Below are 19,780 nucleotides of genomic sequence, written 5' to 3' on the forward strand. Positions count from 1 at the left end.
AATATGTCCCAACTTATGAGAACCAACAGGACGCAGTTTATTGCTGGCAGATAAAGTAAGGAGGCAAAAATAAATACCTTTACTATCTATCAGTAATAATTACAATGGAAGCCAAGAACACAAAATATAAAATGATCAAGGATAACAGGAATAAGGAGTGTGTAAGCGCTTCACAAGAACACCGTCAAATTGCACTGCCTGCCGCTTCCCTGAACTGGAAGACCCTCCCTCCCAATAGAAATGCGCCACCTTGATGGCAGGCCAACCCAAACCCAACTGCGGTTTTCAGATCTGACCGAGGGGCTCTAATGCTCGCCTGGAAACACAGAGAACCGAAATCAACTAGAGTTTTGGAGAACAAACAGTAAAATGGTACATACGGTGGCTGTTTTGCAGAAACAGACAGACATCTGTGAGATGCAATGTGTCCGAGAGGGCTAACGGGCAGTAAGTGACTGTGGTGAAAGCGACACTTCCCCTCAGCAGGGAAACTGATTGACTGTCGACACCCTGACACACCTGGCCGGTCCTTTCACGCACTCAGACACCTGGCTGGTCCTTTTACAATAAAAGGCAACAAAGGACAGGGGCCGGAGGGGCGGCATTGGTGTGTGTGCTGGGGCTGCGCCTGCAAACCTGCCTCCAAGGTCCCCGGCTCAGCTTCTCTACTGCTGGACAGGAAATGGGCACCACTCAGGGCTCCGACCGCGCCCACCTACAGCTCACAGCCCCGGGGACCAAGGCCAACACAGGGAGCTGGCTCTCTAGGGAAAAGGCCACCGTGCGCGACTCAGTGGCTGCGTGCCCACCTGGAGCCCAGCCTCTCCCCGGCCGAGACCACCCTCTGTGGCTGCAGGACTGACGTCCTCTCCTCCATGGCTGCCAGCATCCCCTGGCACCTCTCGTGCTTCCAATCTCTGGCTTCCTCCATCTCCAACTTGTCACCCACGTTGACGGGGTCAGGCCACCCAGCTCACCGGCCTCTGACCCACTCCAAAGCTGCAGACTAGGGCCTTAATATCTACACAATCCCTCCGCCAGGCAACACGACCTAGTCAAGGCCAGGTCCCACGTGCCGTCCACTCAGGAGGCTGGCACACCAGGTGAAAGTCTCGGGGGCCATCCTGGAAGTCTGCCCACCACACCTGGAGGGCTGGCTTTGGGTCTGTTCCCCAATGGGCGGCCTGTCCTTTGCCCCTCAGTGTGGCGGTGGGAAGGGCCCTGGCAGAGGCAGCTCCTTTGCTGCGAAGTGGCCCCTTCAGCATCTCCACCAGCACTGCCTGGGGGAGCTTTCCGAGGTGAGGGGACACCCCCTGGGGATTGGTGGTTCCAGTCTGTGACCCCAGCCCTTGGGCTGTGCTGTGCAGAGACCGCTGGGCTAACCCCCTCACTCTGAATAAGGACAGAGAACACCCACCCCGCGCTGCCAAGTACTCTGCAGCGTGCACAGGGCTACACGGGGGGGAGCGCCAGGCCCCAGTCTCCCAGGACGATCCTAGCGTGAGAACAGCAGGTCAGAAGGGAGCCGCGTACAAGGACTGCGCTCACTGCACCGTTTCGAAGGGGCCCAGGCCGAACAGCGCCGGGCGCACTGTTCGCTGGGGGCTCGGGTCTCTGGAAACAGGCCCCCTGAGCACTCCCGCTTGTGCACGCAGGCAGGGCCGGGAGCAGGAAGAGCTGCTCCTTCCTGCCAGGCCACCTCCACCTCCACGGAAATGCCCTCACTCACTCATGGAGGCCCAAGAGGAGGCAGGCAGCATTACCTTCAAGGTCCCCAGCTCAGCTGCAGCCAGCTCTGTGCGGCCTTCTCCACGACGCTGCCCCACGAGGCCCCACAAGGCTGGGAGGGCCACTGGAGGCAGGACACAGGAGGAGGCAGTGGCTTGGGGGGTGCTCTGTACTCACACTGGGGACTGGTTGGGGCGCCTGACCTTGGTTTGCGGGTGGGGGTGACCCGACTTTTTGCCACTCCCCGCTCCCTCATGTTCTTCAAAGTACTTTCCTGCCCTGCCCATCACCCACCCAGCTGGGGGGAGGGGGGTTTCCTGAAACCCCAGCAACAGCCTGAGTCACACAAAGACAAGACCCTCCCCCGCCAAGGGCACAGGGCATGGGGGGTGTCCCCAAAGCCAGGGCTGAGAACGCGGCCCAGCGAGCCACTGGCAGAGACTGACAGCAGCTCCCTCCATCCCTTCCTCTGCTGACAGCTGGACACCGGGCACAGCTGGCCTGCAGGATTTGAGGGTGAAACTCGGAGTCTGGCAAAGTGAGTGCTGAGCTTCACCCCCAGAACCCCGGCCTCGCATCCTATACACATGGAACCTCTTGGGGACAAGTGATAAAAGCTGGTACTGTGCTTCCTGCACTCCTGGGACAAAACCAACCAGGGCTCCCGACCTCCCGCAGGACAGTGTTGGCGGCAGCAGCACCCTACTTCTACACCAGGAAGCAACAACAAAACACAACTCTTGTCTTTGGCCAAACTGTCCTGAGGGGCAAACGATAAAGAAAAACATAACAGAATAAAAACAAAGTAAGTGAAAAATCGTAAGCAAGGTTTTTAAAAAGATTATTTGAAAAGTCTGGCCAGCACACAAGCAAAAAGCACATAAACCCACGTGCCGTCACCACACCCAGAGAAGGGCGGCTCTGCCCCTCAGCTGCCAGCAGGGCTGTTACAGGAACGGAAGACGCAACCCAGTCCCCGTTTTGAGGGGCTCTGCAAGGGACTTTCAAGGAATAAAGAATCAGAACAAAAGCCTTCACAACAAACTAAAGACTTTTGATTTCAAATTATAATTCTGTCCAATACAAATGGAAGAGTTAATCTTTACTGAAAACAAGAAAAAGGTACAAAGGAGCCAATCCTGAGGACGCGGGAAGGGTAAAACTTTTATCCTTACGTGGCCTACGCAGGTGTCCCTGTGGTGGGCGCCCGCCCCTCCAGGCCTTCCTCGTGCCCCACCAGTGTTCTCATACCCCACCTGCTCCCCAGAAGCCCTGCCCTGGGGTCCTGCTCCCTCTGAAGCCACAGGGATCTGCCCGGGGGAGAAAGTAGCAGTCCCCCAGGGGATTCCGCCCCTCCCACACACCCCCACATCACACAGGCTCCGAGGCCCCTCCCCTCACCCTGCTGACCCCACCCTCCAAGCCCTGTGCAGGCCTGAGGGCTGGGCCATCATGCCTTGAGCTCTCAGCCCAGGAGACAATACAGATACTTGTAAGGACTATTAAGCCAAGAGGAGGCAAGGAATGGAGGTTAGGCCATTAGAGCTGGTCTGTGTTTTGAAAGCTCCTCCTGATCCCAGAGGACAGGACCATGGCTCCGAGACAACAGCAAGGAGGGGCCCTGGCCTGGCTCCCCAGGCCCCAGAGCTGGGGCTGTGCGGCCGGCCTGCCTGCCATGCTCCTGGGTGGCGCCCTGCGAGGACCAGCACGAGCCCCCTGCCGGGAGGCACCTCAAGGCACAGGAGGGGAGCTGGCAGAGGGGCGGTCAGCGCCACAGGGCAACTGGTCAGCTCAGTAACGTCACTCAGACACACGGGAGGGACACACAGGGCGAGAATTACAAACACGCTCGGGTCCGATGATACAATTACTTTCAGCTCTGGTACATCGCACGTGTAATAAGCACGTGGGTTTGCTGCTTCCCTTCTGGTTCCACGAGACAAGCGTCTTCTGCAGGTGAGGGATCAGCGGATCAGTGACGCAGTGAGGGGCCTGATTAGCGCGCAGTCTCGGATCCCGTCCCAAGGGAAGTCCTTCCGGGAGCGGACAGCGTGCACGCACACAAGTGGCCTACTGCAGTCAGATGCTGGGAAAGGGGTGGTCGTCAAGTCGGAGAGGTGAACACAATGAAGTGACGATGTACTGCCAGGGGTGGGTCACCGACCTCCCTGTGACACGGCGCAGATGAGCAGATGCCGCGAGGACGTGGAGTGTGTGTGTGGGATCCCAGCTGGGCCGATGCCCCTTCCCCCGTCACCTCCTTTCCCATGGAGAGGACACCGCAGCCTGCTGGCCGGGGACACTAGCTATCCTCCAGACAGGGACAGAGGGACCGGGCCGCGCAAGCGCTCACAAAGGCTGGAGTCACAGATGCACCAGCCCACACAGCTCTCCTCAAGCAGTTACGTCCAGGGTGAGACCTCTGCAGGTGGATGGGACAAAGATAGTGGGTAAGGAAGGCCACGCTGTGGGCTGAGCTGGACAGCGTTCCGGGGTCAGGTCAGTGGGCATGGTGACAAGAATGGGCTGGGGCCAGGACTTCCGAGTTCAGCCATGCCATGTCCCAGAAGGACGCCAGGACCCAGCCAGGTGGGGCACGGGCGAGAACACAGCTGTGTGCACGGCAGCACAGGCAGAGCACCGGCCACCATGGGCAGCAGAGCGCCGGGCAGGAGGCGGCCAGGGCTGGCGGTGTCTGTGCAAGAGGCCTGGCGAGGAGGGGGCCTCCGGGACACGATCACGCGCACGTGTCGGTGCGGCCAGGCCTGAGCCCCGTGTCAGGGCTCGAGCACACAACGTGCCTGGCGCACCACCCACTTCACGCTCTGCCGGCAGAAATCGCAGCTTCTTCGGTTTTGATGGGTTTCTTCCTCCACTGCAGCCTGTGCCTAGAGAAAGAGATGTCGTCGCCACTTCACAGACCTGGTCCATGTAGCTCAGAGCCCACCAGCCAGCAGGCAGGGCCCCAGCGACGTCTGGCTCTGCGTGAGAAGCCGCTGAGTGCCCAGCGCCCGGCCCAGCCTTGGGGCTCTGCCCAGCCCACCGCGCTGTACCCCTTGTCCTGTGGCCTCCCTGCCACCCAGCCGTCAGTGCTGCTTCAGCGTGGGCACCACGCACCATGGAGAACCGTGGGACGATGGCTGTCTTACACTTGACAGTGAAGAAAAGTGGCCGTGGTGCCAGTATGAGGCTCAGCGACAGGAAACACTGTCACCAGAAGCCAACCGCCCTCCTGCACTCGGGACCCCAACGACATGCCAAGTGGTTGTTTGTTCTTTTCTCATCACATTTATCATATTCTGGGGCATTTAATTAAAATTCCAGCTTGAGGAAAACATGAAGAAACTAACACAGAAAGCCGGGCTACAGCAGCCCGGTGACCCCTCTGAGCAGGCCCCCCTCCCCAGGCTGGCAGGACGCCCGTCAGGAGGGGGACAGAGAGGGGCCAAGGCGACCCCACTGAGGAGTCATCGCACTTGCTTAGTGGGAAGCTTTTGACTGTGATTTAATTTAAAATCCGGAGCAAAGTGGTGTGAACAATACAAAGAACTTCTCTATATCCTTAGTTGTTCCCATTTAGGCCTGTGTGCCAGGCATGTATTTATTCATTCATTCACTCACTCACTCACTCACTCACTCACTCATCCTCCCTATGGATCCGCACCACCTGAGACTGGTAGCAGACATCATGCTCCTTGACCCCAAATACTTTAGTGTGTGTTTCCTAAAACCAAGGACTTCGGCTAAACAAGGTACAATGAGCAAAACTAGAGCATTTCACATCGATACAAGACTATTACACAATTTCCTGGCCACCCATTCACCTCACCCCACCACCAGACACACTCTAACGTCATTTTAACCCGTCATAAAAATAACAGGAGAGGGCATTTTAGAGCCGTAAAATTAGAAATGCTATTATAAACCATGCCGCCCTATTAAGTTCAGGAAAACGATTTTCATGTGAAATCAAAGCCTATAAGAGGTTTTTTAAAAGAGAAAAGAAAATTAGAACCAAAATGACATCCCTACTGACAATAAACACTCGAGAACAAAAATAGAAAAGCCATCATCTAATTTCTTTAAATTGATTAAAAGGCATTAAGATAATAACACAGAAGATGAAAAAGACATAAATCAGAATTAGAAAAACTCAAGAATGAGGTCATAGAACTCAGGAAATAGAAACAAAAGAAAAAAATATTTCAATGCCAAGATGAGATTGGAAGACACAAGATCAGATAAACACAACAGAGGAAAATGGAACAAGAGAAAACCTTTAAGAATCAAAAAGAAAAAGCAATGAGAAGAATTCAAGAAACGTGACACGTAAAGAAGACAGAAAGAAGTCCACACAGAGGAGTCTCCTTAAGTCAGAAACGTATGTAAGACGAAATGCACTGTCGGATCCAGTCCGCTAACACTTTACTTCTGGGAGGCGCGTCTGTCTCAGAAAGCAGAGTCTCCTATGGATTAGTTGAAGATTCCTTGCACAATTTTGATGTCACAAGGCTGCTGATCTCATAAATGGCACGGGGACTTTCAGTCTTTTCTGTACTCGGAAATAATGTGCACACGTCACAGTCCCATGTCCTTCAGGACCGCGTCTGGTGGCACGGGGACTGCAGATCTCTGAGCCCGTCTGCCACTTCCACGGTGACGGGTTGTTTAGGCTTCCTACATCATACTGAGGCAATCTGGTCGGTTTACATTTTTCTAGAAAATTAATCATTTCATCTAGATTTTGCAATTTCTTTGCACAGAGTTGTGAATAGCAGCCTCTGAAAGCGAACAGCCTCCACATCTGCAGTCACAGCTACTTTCTGGTCAGCCAGGTCTTGCGGTTTTGCTTTTTCTCCCCCGCCGATCAAAGCTGCTGACAGTCTAAAGGATTTTATGGTCCTCTTCCAGAATTTATTACACCAGCAAGAAGTTTTCAGGTGCTACTGTTTTCATCTCTACTTTACCTTCATTAATGTTTCCGACTTCATCTTAAATTATTTTGCAATTCTCTAACGTGCAGAGTCCAGAGCCAGTCCATTCGTTTTCAGTGTTTCTGGTTTTCTGATTTTCTCCTAAGAATTGTTTTGGCAGCACCCTTAATGTTTTGATATGCAGTGTTAGCTCATTTTCATTAATTTTTACACAGTTTATGCTTTATTTAAAAGCATCCCCAAATCTCCAAGTATACAACGGAGTATAAATTCTTTTTGGTTATCATTTTGTGGTTAATTCCCATTTTTATTATACTTAATGACTTCTGCTGTTGAAAAATAAGATTTTCTTTAAAATCAAATACATGGTAAATGGATTTTAAAAATTAAAAAACACAATAAAAACCATGGTGGATGGTCCTGGTATGTTTGAAAAAAAGGAAGGAAGGTAGGCAGGAGGAAAGGCGAGAGAGAAGGGAAAAAGAGAAAGAAAAGTATATTCTATGTTGGGAACAGAATTTGTTAAGAATGCTATTCAAATCCTTCATAACCATCTGAATTTTTTGTGTGTTCTTGATTTTTCAATTCAAGTTTCCTATTACGGTACTGGATTTGTCCATTTCCTGTCCTATGAGTTCTTCCTTCATAAATTTTACAGCTGTGTAATTATGCACATAAAAGTTCATGAATATCATATCTTCTTAGAGGATTATAACTTATCAAAATGAAGGATCTTTGTCCCATTTAATGCTTTTTATCTTTTCCTTGAAAATGACCTTGCTTTCCAGTGATTAGCATTTGCTTAGTACGCTTCTTACCATGAATAAATTTTCTGTTCCTGTGTCATTTTTAAGACAATCCGAGTTTGCCTCTTTAAATAGAGACATTTAATATGTATTTGAATAACGCCTACGTGATGTCTTCCCGTATGTAGTGCTATGATTTCTATTTTTTTCCCTTCTACACTACCGCTGGTGACTTAGTCAGGTTTCCTTTGCTCCAGTTTTTCCTGTACAAGACTGAAAGCGCCCCATCTGTGCCTGACAGGCACTTCTTGTAAAACGGCACTGTTTAACTGCAGTGACACCCCGTGGGCTGTAGGAGCAGCACATACACATTCCCGGGGAAAGACCCGCAGACTAGGGGACTTGAACTTTTCTCCTCCTCGCCACTATGAAAACGTCCATACATCAGATTTTTTCAGCCATTATTTGAATTCGCACCCCAATATGCATCAACAATTCTTCAGAGCCAGCTACGTGGATTACAGGATTCTTTCCCCACCATTATCAGTGGAACCAAACATCGCCGCTTTAGAGACAGCTGTCCTTTCGTAGTTTTGCCAGAGTCTTTGGGGTGAGGCTGCTAACCTCTGAGTCCTTGAGTGTCTGAAAACCTTTCCTTGGTCCTTCGATGGGAATTTGAGCCTGGCTGTGTCTAAAAGTCCCGGTTGGGAATCATTTTTCCCCAAGTACTATGAAGATGCTGATCCAATGAATTCTAGAAGACAAACGTGTCACAGAGAAATCTGATGCCAACTGCGAGCCAGGCCTTCGCTGCTCCCGCTGACCACTGTGGGGTTTGCTCGTGTTTGGTCCTAAACGTGGCCCGATGTTCTGGGCAGTTGTGGTTTCTCACCTCCCCTGCTCCACACTCAGCCCTCTGACGTCCATGCTCTGAGAAGGTCCTTCTACTAGCTTCTCACTATCCTTCCTCAGCGTTCTCTGTTCTCTTCTCTTCAGTCTCCTACGCAACAGAAAATGGAGCTCCTCAAACCCACTCTGGCCTCAGCCTGCAGGTCTGCATTCGGGACTAAGCGTCGGCTCATTCGCCCCATTACCTATTCCGTCTTCATTCTGTCTGTTCTGTGATTCAAGCCACCCTGAGTGCTCCATTTTGACTAACTTTTCTTTTCAAAACCTTTGGTTGTTTTTTTGAAGGAGCGATATTTTCTCTTGTGAGTTCTCTTCGTGCCATGAACTCATCCTGAGGATCTTCTTTTCCGCATTTGGTGCTTCTGCTCAGAGCCGTGACCGCTCTTGGCTATACCCACAGCTCTCTGCTTCTGAGAGGTGAATTTGCCAACCATGGATGCCAGCTCGCTCTCTGGTCTGCCTCCGGGGTTGCCGAGGGAAGAGGCGGGGGTCTTCAGACCGGCCTGCCAAGATCTGTTTTCTGGAGCAGCTCCCTGCTCGTCCCTGAAGCTGGCGGCTGGCCAGGACACCCCGCCGGCCGCCCTGGCCCAGAGCGCACCTGGCAGTGGGCACACCCTGAGCTTGCCGTGCACACCACAGGGGGTGCGAGGGGCTGCCAGTCCACCCTGGTGTCCACTGGTCCTGAGCTGAGTGTGCGAATTCCCATTCTTAGCACACCGGGCATCTCCAGTGTCTTCTGGGATGTTTGGATTCCACGCGCTTTATGTGTTTCTATCCCTTCATGCGTGATCAGAACGTTTGATCCTCTGCCTGCAGTTGTCACTAACCCATGAATGCTGTAAGTCTCTGCTGTTGCTGCTGTCTTAGAACGTCTGTCTTTGGGGGGCTCTGTACAGGTGACTGCTCTCAGGGAACCACCCTGTTCAATCTGCAGAAGACTTATCTGTGTAGTGACCTGTACTGTCCTTTTAAGAGGGAAAATGCCACCTGGATTTTCTTTTCATAGCCAGGTGATAAGCTACCTAAAGTCGCGAAGCACCCTTTTCAAAGTTGTGGTCGATAAAATCCTGTCAACACCACAGCATGGAGCCCCGAGCATGGCCCTGGGAAGGACAGCCCCACAGAGCACAGGGCAGGAAGGGCCCCAGTGCAGACGACAGGACAGGCAGGACTGACCCTAAGCGGTGGCAGCAGCCTGCTAGCAGGCACTGCCCGGCTGGAGCAGGGCACAGGAGGGGCTCGGAGCAGACGAGGCACAAATGAGACATACGCTCCCCGAGGAGCAGAGCCCACCCTGCAGCGCTCTGTACTGACCGAATGCACCCACAATTCCCGGTTGTCTGTAGGTGCCCTGTGCCACGGAGTTACATGGTTGGCAGTTCCCATGGGGACCAAGTACTGTTCTCTAAAGGCAGTAGTATTTGTTTAAATTCTTAGTTGTATTCTACTTTGAAAGAGATTGATTTACAACTGCCGCCAACTTGAAAAGAAGGTCAGGTGTGGCCAGCTGCTGTTTGCTGGTGTCCCCGCTCCTCCCTGGGACCTTCTGCTCAATTCTCTCTGCATGGCACTGGAGGGAGTCACCAGCATTGCCCTTTGCATGGGTGCTCGGCTCCCTCCATCTTTGCTTGGCAAGAGCCACGACCCTGTGAAAAACTAACTGCCCAGCCCCCGCCTTCCCCCCGGGCAGCGGCCAGCGCTGGAGAAAACGCAAACGCCCTCCGCTCACTCCGGCCACCACGCCGCAGCCGGCCCCATTCCTGAATGTCCCAGCACGGCACAGGCCGGAAGTGGGCCACACGACTTCACCTTCCACTTGATGGCACGGATGTGCGGATACTGGCAGTTCCTGAGGACGATGTATATGTCATTCCAATTCCTGTCTCAGGAGGGCTTCCTGGGACAGACCCCATCGCCGCATGCCTGCAGCCACACTGGATGTCCCCCCCCCACAGCGCTGCTGGTGACACCAGCACAGAAGCCAGCCATGGCTACTCCCACTGGCCTGCCCCCTAGTGCTGTCGTTCCCTCCGCAGCAAACTCTCACAACCCTGCCCCCGCTGCCCATTTCCTCTGTTGCTCTCGTCCCCCTCCCCCCTCGGGGCACTAAAAACACTCAAGCCGCTGCTGACCTGCAGGAACCCGCAGGAAGCCCCGTTCTCCCTCCCCAGTCTGTGCAGGGACGGACTCAGACCTCACTGTCGCCCCTGACACGGATGTCTGCTCGGCCGGCATTTCCCTCACAGATCTCTGGCTCCGCCCCCGACCTGCCTGTCAGGTCTCTGCCCCCTGTGACGCTCCCTCGCTATCCTGGTCCCTCACGTCACTTCCACGGTTGGTCGGGAATTCACACTGCCTCTGCCTTCCAACATGTCTGGATCTGAGCAGCTCTCAGCACCTCACCTGGGCCCCAGCAGCGCCCCCAACGGGCCCTCCTCTACCCTGGGTGCCCTGAGAGTCTCTTCACCTAGAAGCCAGAGCAAGAGTCTAATCCAGCTCTGGCCCCTCCCCTCCCAGCTGAGTGACAGCTCTCACGAGGCTGCAGCCGCCCGCCTCGCCTCTCCCCGGGCTCAGCAGCAGGTCACACTGGCCCCTGGCTCTTCTCCGGCGGGCCTCACGCTCCCACTGGCTGTTCCCTCTGCCGGGAATGCTTCTCCATCCATGACTCACACCCTCTCCTTTACTTAAACGTCACCTTCTCCGTGAGGCCCACCCTACAGCCCTGTTGACCACAGGTAACCCCCCACTGCACGCACACGCACTCACTCCTGTTGCCTTTCCCGTTCTCCATGGAGCTCATCACCTGATTTCTCAGGTGTGCAGTCTACCTCTGATGGCCGTCTCTGGGGACAGCGCCTGTCACTGTGCTTGCTGATGGACCCAGCACAGAGCATGTGTCTCATCTGTCTGCTGAGTGGATCGGCTGAATCTGAGAGCAGTTAATGTTCCCAGCCTCCGTTAGAATTATTCCTGAAATACTTCTGACTCGGAAGGTCTCGTTCCCTCCACTCTTTGCAACCAGAAGAGACCCGCCCGTGGTGGGTGACAGCACTAACATTCGCGCAGGCGCAGAGCAACAGCACCCACACTGCAGGTGGCACTCCCGAGGACCGTCCTCGTGTCACTACACATAACCCTGTTAAAGGAAATGAACAGACGAGGAGCAGGTCTGCAGCCAACAAGTGTGACCTCCAGCAGGTGCACTCACTCCATCAGGGATTAATGGGAGCCAAGTGCAATTCAGGGTCAAGAACCTCAAAAGAAGTGGGCAAGCAAAGGCAGCAACCGGAAGTGAGGACCAGGCCCCGAGTCGGGTGGGAGAACGGGGCTGCGGTGGGTCAACCAACAGGCATGGAGGTGGGTGCAGGCAGGGCAGGTGGGCAGAGCAGTGGAGGCCGTGGTCCCAGGTGAGTGAGTATCGCCTGCAAGGGGGGCTGGGCAGGCTGGTCACCAGCAGGGGAGACCAGAGTACCTGGGAGTGTCTCCTCCTCCCGGCCTGTGGACGCCTGTCCTGCCAGCCACCTGCTTCCCCCAAGGGTGAGGACACTGTCCAGCTACCAAAAAGCAAGGAAAAAGTGTCACGTTACCTGAAAAACTCAGCAAGGCCAACGTCACGCACGCTGGAAACCCCATTCGGCCCCAGGGCCGTGTCATTCTCACATCTGGGGCTCACGGGACACCTCATAGACTGGAAATTTGGTTTGCGTCTATCAGCAGCTGTCACACAATCCCACATGTCACAGCGCTGCCCCGACTGTCACGCCCCACACGGTGTCCCCACCGTCTCCCGAGGTGCCCTCCCTCCTGCTGTGCGTTGGTCACTCAGATCTTCACCTTCCATCGCAGCCAGCACACCCGGCTGCACCTCGGAGCGACAGCTGTCCCATGCAGCTCCTGCGGGGACAGCACGTGCCCTCACTCACACAGAAACAGGTTCTCAGAAACCTGGCGGCTTTGTTTTCAGGCGTGCTGTGGACCCCAGCCAAGCAGCCCTGTCACCTTTCATGGAGGCGGCCCTGTCCGTGCACAGGTCGCCGGGAACCCAGGGCAGGCAGCCCCGCCGTCCTGGGAGCGGCTCCTCAGGGGGCTCGGCTGGGCGGCAGGAACGCTCTGAAACACTCAGGGGCTAACACTCGAGACCTGGTCATTATCCTACCACACCTGACGAGTTGGCTTCCAGAAAGAGGCCGGGTCGGAAGACACGCAGTCTTCAGGGGCTGACGATCCGTAGGCACTGCTCCTCCGAGCACCTCCCTGTTTACGCTCCCACACCCAGTATCGGGAGCAAGTACGACATCCCCTTCTTTACAGAGGGGGAGTCAGGCTGGTGGGGGGCAGGGGGCGCAGCTGTCAGGGTCGCCAGGTGGGCAGGTCCCACTCTACCCAGGCTGCTGCGCAGGGAGCAGGCGGGAGAATCCTTCAGAGGCTGAGGGTAAATTCAGGACACGATGCTATTTACGGCATTTTAATGACTGTAATTCTGTGTCCCTTCTACGCAGGAGCAGTGATGATGCCAGAACATTCTGTGCTCTGCATGCTCCAAAGGGGGGCGGGGGTGTGAATTACTTCACCCATGTTTCAGGTTTTCTCAGTTATTAAATAATAGTAATGAACCATGAGTCTGTCTAAGCTTGGCAACTCACGTATCTCCTTTTAGCAGTAATAACTATTAAAACTCTTCCTGGTCTTACGGGTTTCTATAGCTCTTCAAAACGATAGATAAATTAAGTACAAAACGCACAAATGTAAAGGAACCAAGAAAAGGAAGACTCTGTCCCACTATGACTGCTGTCCCCACCCCTGGGGGACCACCCAGGGTGTCCTGCGCAAGGAGGAGACGCACAACACGCCTGCAGGCACATGCAGGGAACCTGGGCAGGAGAAGTGAAATACTACACAAGGTGAATCTCAGAGACATGAGGCACTCTCCTGCAGGCAGCTCTCTGCAAATCCCAGACCGTCAAGGTCACGGTGCTCTCTACAGCCATTGCCCACGCCATTCACTCCCCATATTTTGATCCTTGACAGATGGAAAGGTGAAAGGTGACCTCGTGGGTTTAACTGTTAAGATTTTAAAACTGTCAACATTCTTAGTGGGGCTGAGCTCTCTGGTGACTGACCATGTGGACCTCGTGTGCGTGGGCCAGGCCTGCCCGTGGCCTTTGTCTGGGATTCTCTCGCATACACACCCACACCTGGGGTGAGGCCCACAGCTCTGGCTCTGTTACTGATGACCCACCCCTGCGTGATGCCCTTCAATGCCCCGGGTATCGGTCCAGTGGCCTGAAAGAGCAGGACGCAGGTGGAGGGTGCCCTCGGTCCCCTGGGCCTGCCCGCCCCCAGCCGTCCCCTCCGTCAGTCACGTCTGGTGCTGCTGCTTCCTGGGACATGCACACCCTGTTCTCAACACTCCGTGTCCACTGTGCGGTCTTTCGGAGCTGTCACCCGAGCCCTGGCTCCTTTGGAGCCTGGTGCCACCCATCGTCGAGGAGCCCCTTCGGGAGGTACGTGAGCATCACTCTCCCCAGGTCTTCACGTGTTTGACAATGTACGGCTGAGAAAACGCCTTCTTTCCCAAGATTCTGTATGCGTTGCTACACTTTCATCGAGCACGAAAATCGCTGTGGGGCAGCCCAATTGCTCTACACTAGACACAAGAGGAAAACTGGGTAAAAACAGAAAAGCGCTCCACAAAAGAGGAGACCAAATGGCCAATGAGCACAAGGAAAGGTGCTCAGTCTCTTTAGTGATCAAAGACATGCAAATTAAAACCAAAAATAGATGTAAATACACACCCACTACACTGCCTAAAGTACAAGTCTGCCAAGGACTCACGGGGCTTAACCCCTTCCTGTCACAGGCTATTACTTGGTTCTGAAAACCCGTCTACTAGACGGGAAGAACTGGAGCCACTCGCTGTAACGGAAAATCATGTGTTCAGTCCCAAGCAAAGGAAACCAGAAAATTTTCACGGGTAGAAAAATCCACCAACTGAACCGTGAAAACAAACTTATGAAAGTGGTAGACGTTCAGGAGACCAGCACAGCGGGAGCGCCCGGGGGAGGGGCCCCGCCTCTGGTGGCCACTCTGCTTCCTGCTTGTCATCTCCCTCACCAACGTGTCTGAGGCTCGGGTTACTCTGCACTCTGAGTGCATCCACGGCACAGCACCGTGAGGACACGTGACGGCACACGGTCACACGGAGAGACTCGCAACAGAACCGCGTGATGGGAGATACCTCACACGATGTCACACGAAACTGTGTGGCATTCACCCATTGTGTACGCTATACACAATGACATTCGTCTCATAGTTCCTGGTGGAACAGGTTATATCAAGAAATTGGTAAGTGTCTCTTTTTGGAAACCACAAGGCCATATATCACTCTATAAACCGTAGTTTGTCAGGTATAATGCACAGCTTTATGCCCAAATTTGTGAGGGCAAAGGGTGTGCATTATACGTGGGCAGTACTAATTCTGTATCTACATAACTGCGTTTAATTCTTTTATTTATGCTTATAAGGTAAAATTTTGAGTAACTCTAGAAATCAATAACAATATCCATATGCAAAATAATACCCTGGACTATGGTAATGTTTTTTTTTAAACTTGAGACGAACTTGCCACAACGAAGAGTTCTTGGCCTCCTATGATACGTAAATATCATAAATTTGTTACCAGTACATGAAATTTCTTGTACCATATTTCAAAAAATAAATACTAAAATTCCTTTATAATACAAAAAACAAGTACCTAAATGTAAACAAATAAAATTTTGAATTGAAACGAAAGATTTTTTTCCCTGAAAGTTTGGGCCAAAAACATGGGTGCGCATGATACACGGCAAAATACGGTAGTTTGTTTAATTTGTTTTGGGCTAAAAATGTCATCATATGGAAGGGAGAAAAAAGATGTAGCTCTCTAAAATTTGGTGTAGTTTTGAAGAGCGATTATGGAGAAAGGCGGCTGCCTGAACAGTCATCACATGAGGACTGTCTGCATTTCCCTGGTCCGAGTACAAACTATGAAAGATCCAGAACGTTCGCCCAGCAGAGCAGACGTGCACAGGCCGCGGGTGGCAACCCACTCCGAGCCAGGGCCATCCTGAATTCCCACTGCTTTGAAGACTCTCTGTCTCTAGTTGTCACCAAACAATGATGTGCCCAGATGTGAGAAGTGTTTCTTGTTTGCTATCTCGCATTTCATTCATTCATTGCCGGGTAGCTGACTCACGAATCCAGTCTGGGTAACTTCCAGTGCTTTGGGAACACGCCTGGCCTTGATCTACGGAGCTGTTCTGGCCCCACCGTGGACCCTCCTCCATTCCATGGGCGGCTCACACCGTTTCGCGTCCGCCTCCTCTGTCCCTGCTTCAGTACAGATGCGCTGCAGGGCACAGCTGCCCTCACTGAGCCTGCGCTCTGTGGGGTTACACACAGCCCATGCCTTTCTCATGTCAGAGCCTGCATTTTCCAATTCTAGACTGCACATGTTCTTTTCATCCGTTACGACACACGATGCAGCCCTTAGCTTCCACCAGCCTTCCAGTTACGCTGCGTACAGCCCAGCTGTCGGCCCTGCTCTCGGGCCTGCCCCCAGCGCCAGCCTCACCCCCACTCTGCCGTGTTTGAGCGACACACAGGGCTTGTGACCTGGCCAATACCATGTGGGTGGAGGCTGCACTCACAAGGGCTGTTGTCATGGGCACACTGTCCCAGTGACACAGCCCCTGCCTGGTCTGGGACGACATGCTGCTCAGAGAGCGCTCAGAGCTGAAACTTACTTTTTCTCACCGACCACACCACACTGCGCATTAAGCTGCTTGTCGGCCCAAACCTCTACGTCTTCACTGAACACCAAAGTTTAGTGAATTCACTCACCACGTCACCTAAGGGATCCTGTATGGACTGTCGGGTAGCCCATCGTCCTGGCCTCAAAAGACATCATCTACTAGACACGAACGCAGGAAAAGCTTAATGTTACAAAATCCACAGCCTCGTTCAAGGCCACAGGACAGCAGTGTCGGGAGGAAGGCACAGTCCTGTTGACGGCGGCCACGCAGACCCCTGGCTGAGGGCGAGGAAAGAGCAGGCGCTTTGAGCCAGGACGGGAGGGCTGGGGAAGGAAGGCCGCTGGCCCGAGCACACGCTTTTCACCCTCCGTCGCCCAAACTTCCAATGAGTCAAGCAAAGAAATCAGGAAAAGGAACCACTCATGGCCACAGACGTGGAGGCCTCGCCGTGAGCACCAACGTGACAGCATGGATGGCTGGGAGTCCGAGGTCCCTCTGAAGACCTGCCAGTGCCCTGAAGGGAGATGGGGGGGTGGGAGACACGGGTCCCAGCCAAATGGGGTGCCACGGAGCCTCCTCTCAGCATCCTGTCTCGACTGCTGGTTTCCAAAGTGACATGAGGCCCAATCCAAGTGAACTGTCACCCAGCTCCAAGTCCGAGGGCCTCGCAACGCGTGCACACACACTTCAGGGTCCAGGGGGACCAGGCCAGGATTCTCCTTCAGGGAGGCGCCAAGGGGAAAAAACACAGAAGCCATGAAAACATCCTGCCACATAAAGAAAACACAGCAGGAGGCAAAGCAGAACATATGTTCACAAATATGTACAAAAGGAAACATGTGTGGTTTCAGTCAGCAGCCTGCCACGTGCTTCCAGAGAGGAGAAAGAAAACAAAAACTCATGAAACAAGAAAAAATCATAAACTGGCCATCTGAAAGGAAAGAGAAATAAGGACATCACGAAACAAAGTTACAATCAAATTTAAAACAGCTTGAGACAAAGTCTGGACAAACTGTGAAGGAAACGCAGGCCTCTGGGAACGAGGGAGGACTTGTGACGGGGTGACCAGAGCCGGGCCCACCTGCATTCCACTGGGGCACCTGCACTTTGGGGCATTTGAGAGGTTTCCGACATCAAAGCGCCAGTTCCCTCTCTGTTGATGGGGACACACAGCTGCGCTTCCAGGGGACTCCAGGGTGTCACCCCGCAAAGGCTGTCCCTGGAGGCCACACAGCAGCCCTTCACTGCACACAGGGAGCGGTGCCTGAACCCCTGAACCCCAGCACAGCTCTGGGAGCTCCCCAGCACACTCTCTCAGTAGTGGAAACACACGTGCACTGGACTCCATCCAGTCAGAGCGCGCGCAGGACAGCACTGCAGGGGGAGGTGGGGAGGGGGCTGCAGCAGGGTGCCCAGCCCCCCATGGGCCCAGACAGGGAGCACGTGCAAGGAGCAAGTGGGGGTGAATGAAGGAGAGAGGGAGACTGTGTACAAGTCAGTCCAGGCGCCCCTGGGCCTGTGGGTGCCGACTCCCCTGTTCTGGAACAGCCCGCCGTTGCCTCCTGCAGACTCCTGCTCACACAGGACTGCGCTGGCGTTGTGACACCGGGTTGGCGGGTGGTGGCAGTGGCCTGCTGCACAGAGGGGAGGCGGCGGCCCATCCACACAGTGCACTTCTGCCTGCTTCTGTCCTCTCAGCAAAGGGGTGCACGCTTCCAGGAGGTGAGGCCATCAGCCCCTCGGGCAGTGTCTTCGCGGCCTGAGTTTCTTTTGCTGAACAAATTTAAATCTCCACAGCTTATACAGAAGTCATGCTGATGTGTTAGACTCAGTCAAGTGGAATTACCAGGAAGCTATCACACAGGATGTGATAATGATATCCTGGGAAATTTGAATAAATCTCCCTTCTTATGTATCTGCTCTGCCACCCCTAAGAACCCACGATTAAATCCCACAGTCTGATGCTAAGTAGCACGACTTCTGCAAATGGTTTTCACTATGTAACTGAAACGCCTTCAACAGCTGAGTGCCAGTCAGAGCGAAGCCAAGTAACAGCCGCGGCCCCGGCAGCTGGCGTCCCCACTGGCAGGACCCTTCTCCCTGCTGAGGGCTGTGTGCACATGAGGGAGCCACAGGGCTGGGCAGGCATCGCTCTCAGCAGGGCTCGGCCTGGGGGACCCCTTATAAAGGGGAGAAGAGGATCCTACCAGGGTGTCAGGGAGAAGCCTGAAAGACAACAGCTGGCACATCTTGGCAAGGACACCTGGGTAGCAGCAGGGCCTGGAAAGTATGGGCACCTTATTAAACAACTGAACACCCCGAACCCAGGAGCCCATTAAACTCCCTGTCCGCGCTGCTCATCCCTCAGAGGGCCGGCTGCGCCCCTCCCGCCCAAGAAGGCCCGGCAGGGTCACGCTTCCTCCCGGAGCCCCAGATTGCAGGGTACACACAGGGCACCGACGTGCCTGCAGGGCACAGGGGCCTGGAGACGGCCTCCTGGTGACAGGCCAACACAGACCTGTCTCTCACCGGAGGGCTGTCTTACCCTGGGCCGTCCTCCCACCCCCTCACACGCCAGGTCCTCCATTTATCCAAACTGGAAGAGAGTGCCCCGTTGGGCAAGGAAAGTGCTGCAGCTGCTGGGAAAGCATCTAGCGGTTCCTCAGTAAGTGAGACAGGTAATGACCACGTGACCCAGCAGTTCCCCCAGGGATAGGCCCCAAAGCCGTGAAAACAGGTGTACAAACAAAGCCTGCACGAGACTATCCATGAGCAGGGTTCTCGGGTGCCAAGGGTAGAACCCCAGTTGGTCATCGGTGGAGGGGGCACATGAACATGAACACACAGGGCGTCTCCACACGGGGAACATCACTCAACCCGAAAAAGGAGTGAAGTTCTGACACCTGCTGCAATACGGAAAAACCCCGAAAACGCGCTCCGTGAAGGCAGCCAGGCCCCGTACGGGTAATCCTGTGTCAGTAAGTGTCAAGAACAGGCCAGCCAGAAGCAGCAACACTGGTGGGCAGGCCTGGGGGATGCAATGCGCTGGGGGGGTGGCTACTTAACTCTGGACAAGGGAGGTCCGTGGCCCCCATGCAAGTCCCTAGGGGGCTGAAGTTGTGCCTGGGCCAGAAGTGAGGCAGACACTGGTGACCAGTGTGGAAGTTGGAGCCCCGTGACAGCCGGGGTGGCTGACACCCTAAGCGCAGCACCTCAGCGGAACGTACTGGGGACGCAAGGCCAGCTGGAGTCCCAGCTCTGCAGGGCAGCGGCGGAGCTGGGCCTAACCTGGGCGTTTCCCGTCTACCTGTGCTGGCCTTCCAGTTTCAGCTGTTCTTTCTACCAACTTCTTCATTTCGGGAACACAGTTGTTTTAAAATAAAAGAACCTGACCAGTCATTCCCTGCTTTACACCCACCTGGGGTGCGTGCTGCTGCTGGAACCGAGCACCCCTGCCCCACAGCGGCACCCCGCAAACCCTGGAGGAGTCGCCGCGATGTGCAGTCGCTCATGCTGACTGCTCTGCCTACCTGGAGTACAGCCCCGTCACCACCCCCAGAGGGCCACCATCTCCTGGGAGACAACTCTGCCGCAGCAGGGACCCAGCACTGCGTCAGTCCCACTCGAGGGTGGACCATCCCAGACTCAAGCAAAATCAGTTGGCCTCTGA

At 54.2% G+C, this 19,780-nt stretch overlaps 1 protein-coding gene across 24 annotated transcripts in view; it reads right to left on the minus strand.

Moving 5' to 3' along the window:
- The window catches only part of PCBP3 (poly(rC) binding protein 3), a 186,224-nt gene that overhangs the window by 80,390 nt on the left and 86,054 nt on the right, over positions 1 to 19,780 (minus strand). The window contains exon 1 of one of the 24 annotated variants that reach the window (XM_074322159.2): positions 12,479 to 12,752. The exons of 20 other annotated variants lie outside the window; for them this stretch is intronic. The gene's annotated coding sequence lies outside the window, so the exon portion shown is untranslated. Of the gene's footprint in view, positions 1 to 3,599; positions 4,593 to 10,449; positions 10,469 to 10,511; positions 10,571 to 12,478; positions 12,753 to 19,780 lie in introns of those variants that run through there. 3 more of the 24 variants (XM_074322239.2, XM_074321705.2, XM_074321743.2) reach the window with 3 other exon arrangements.

The sequence above is a fragment of the Rhinolophus sinicus genome, chromosome 17 (genome assembly GCF_057876585.1).
Source record: "Rhinolophus sinicus isolate RSI-liver-muscle chromosome 17, RSI-T2T, whole genome shotgun sequence".
Lineage (NCBI taxonomy): Eukaryota > Metazoa > Chordata > Mammalia > Chiroptera > Rhinolophidae > Rhinolophus > Rhinolophus sinicus.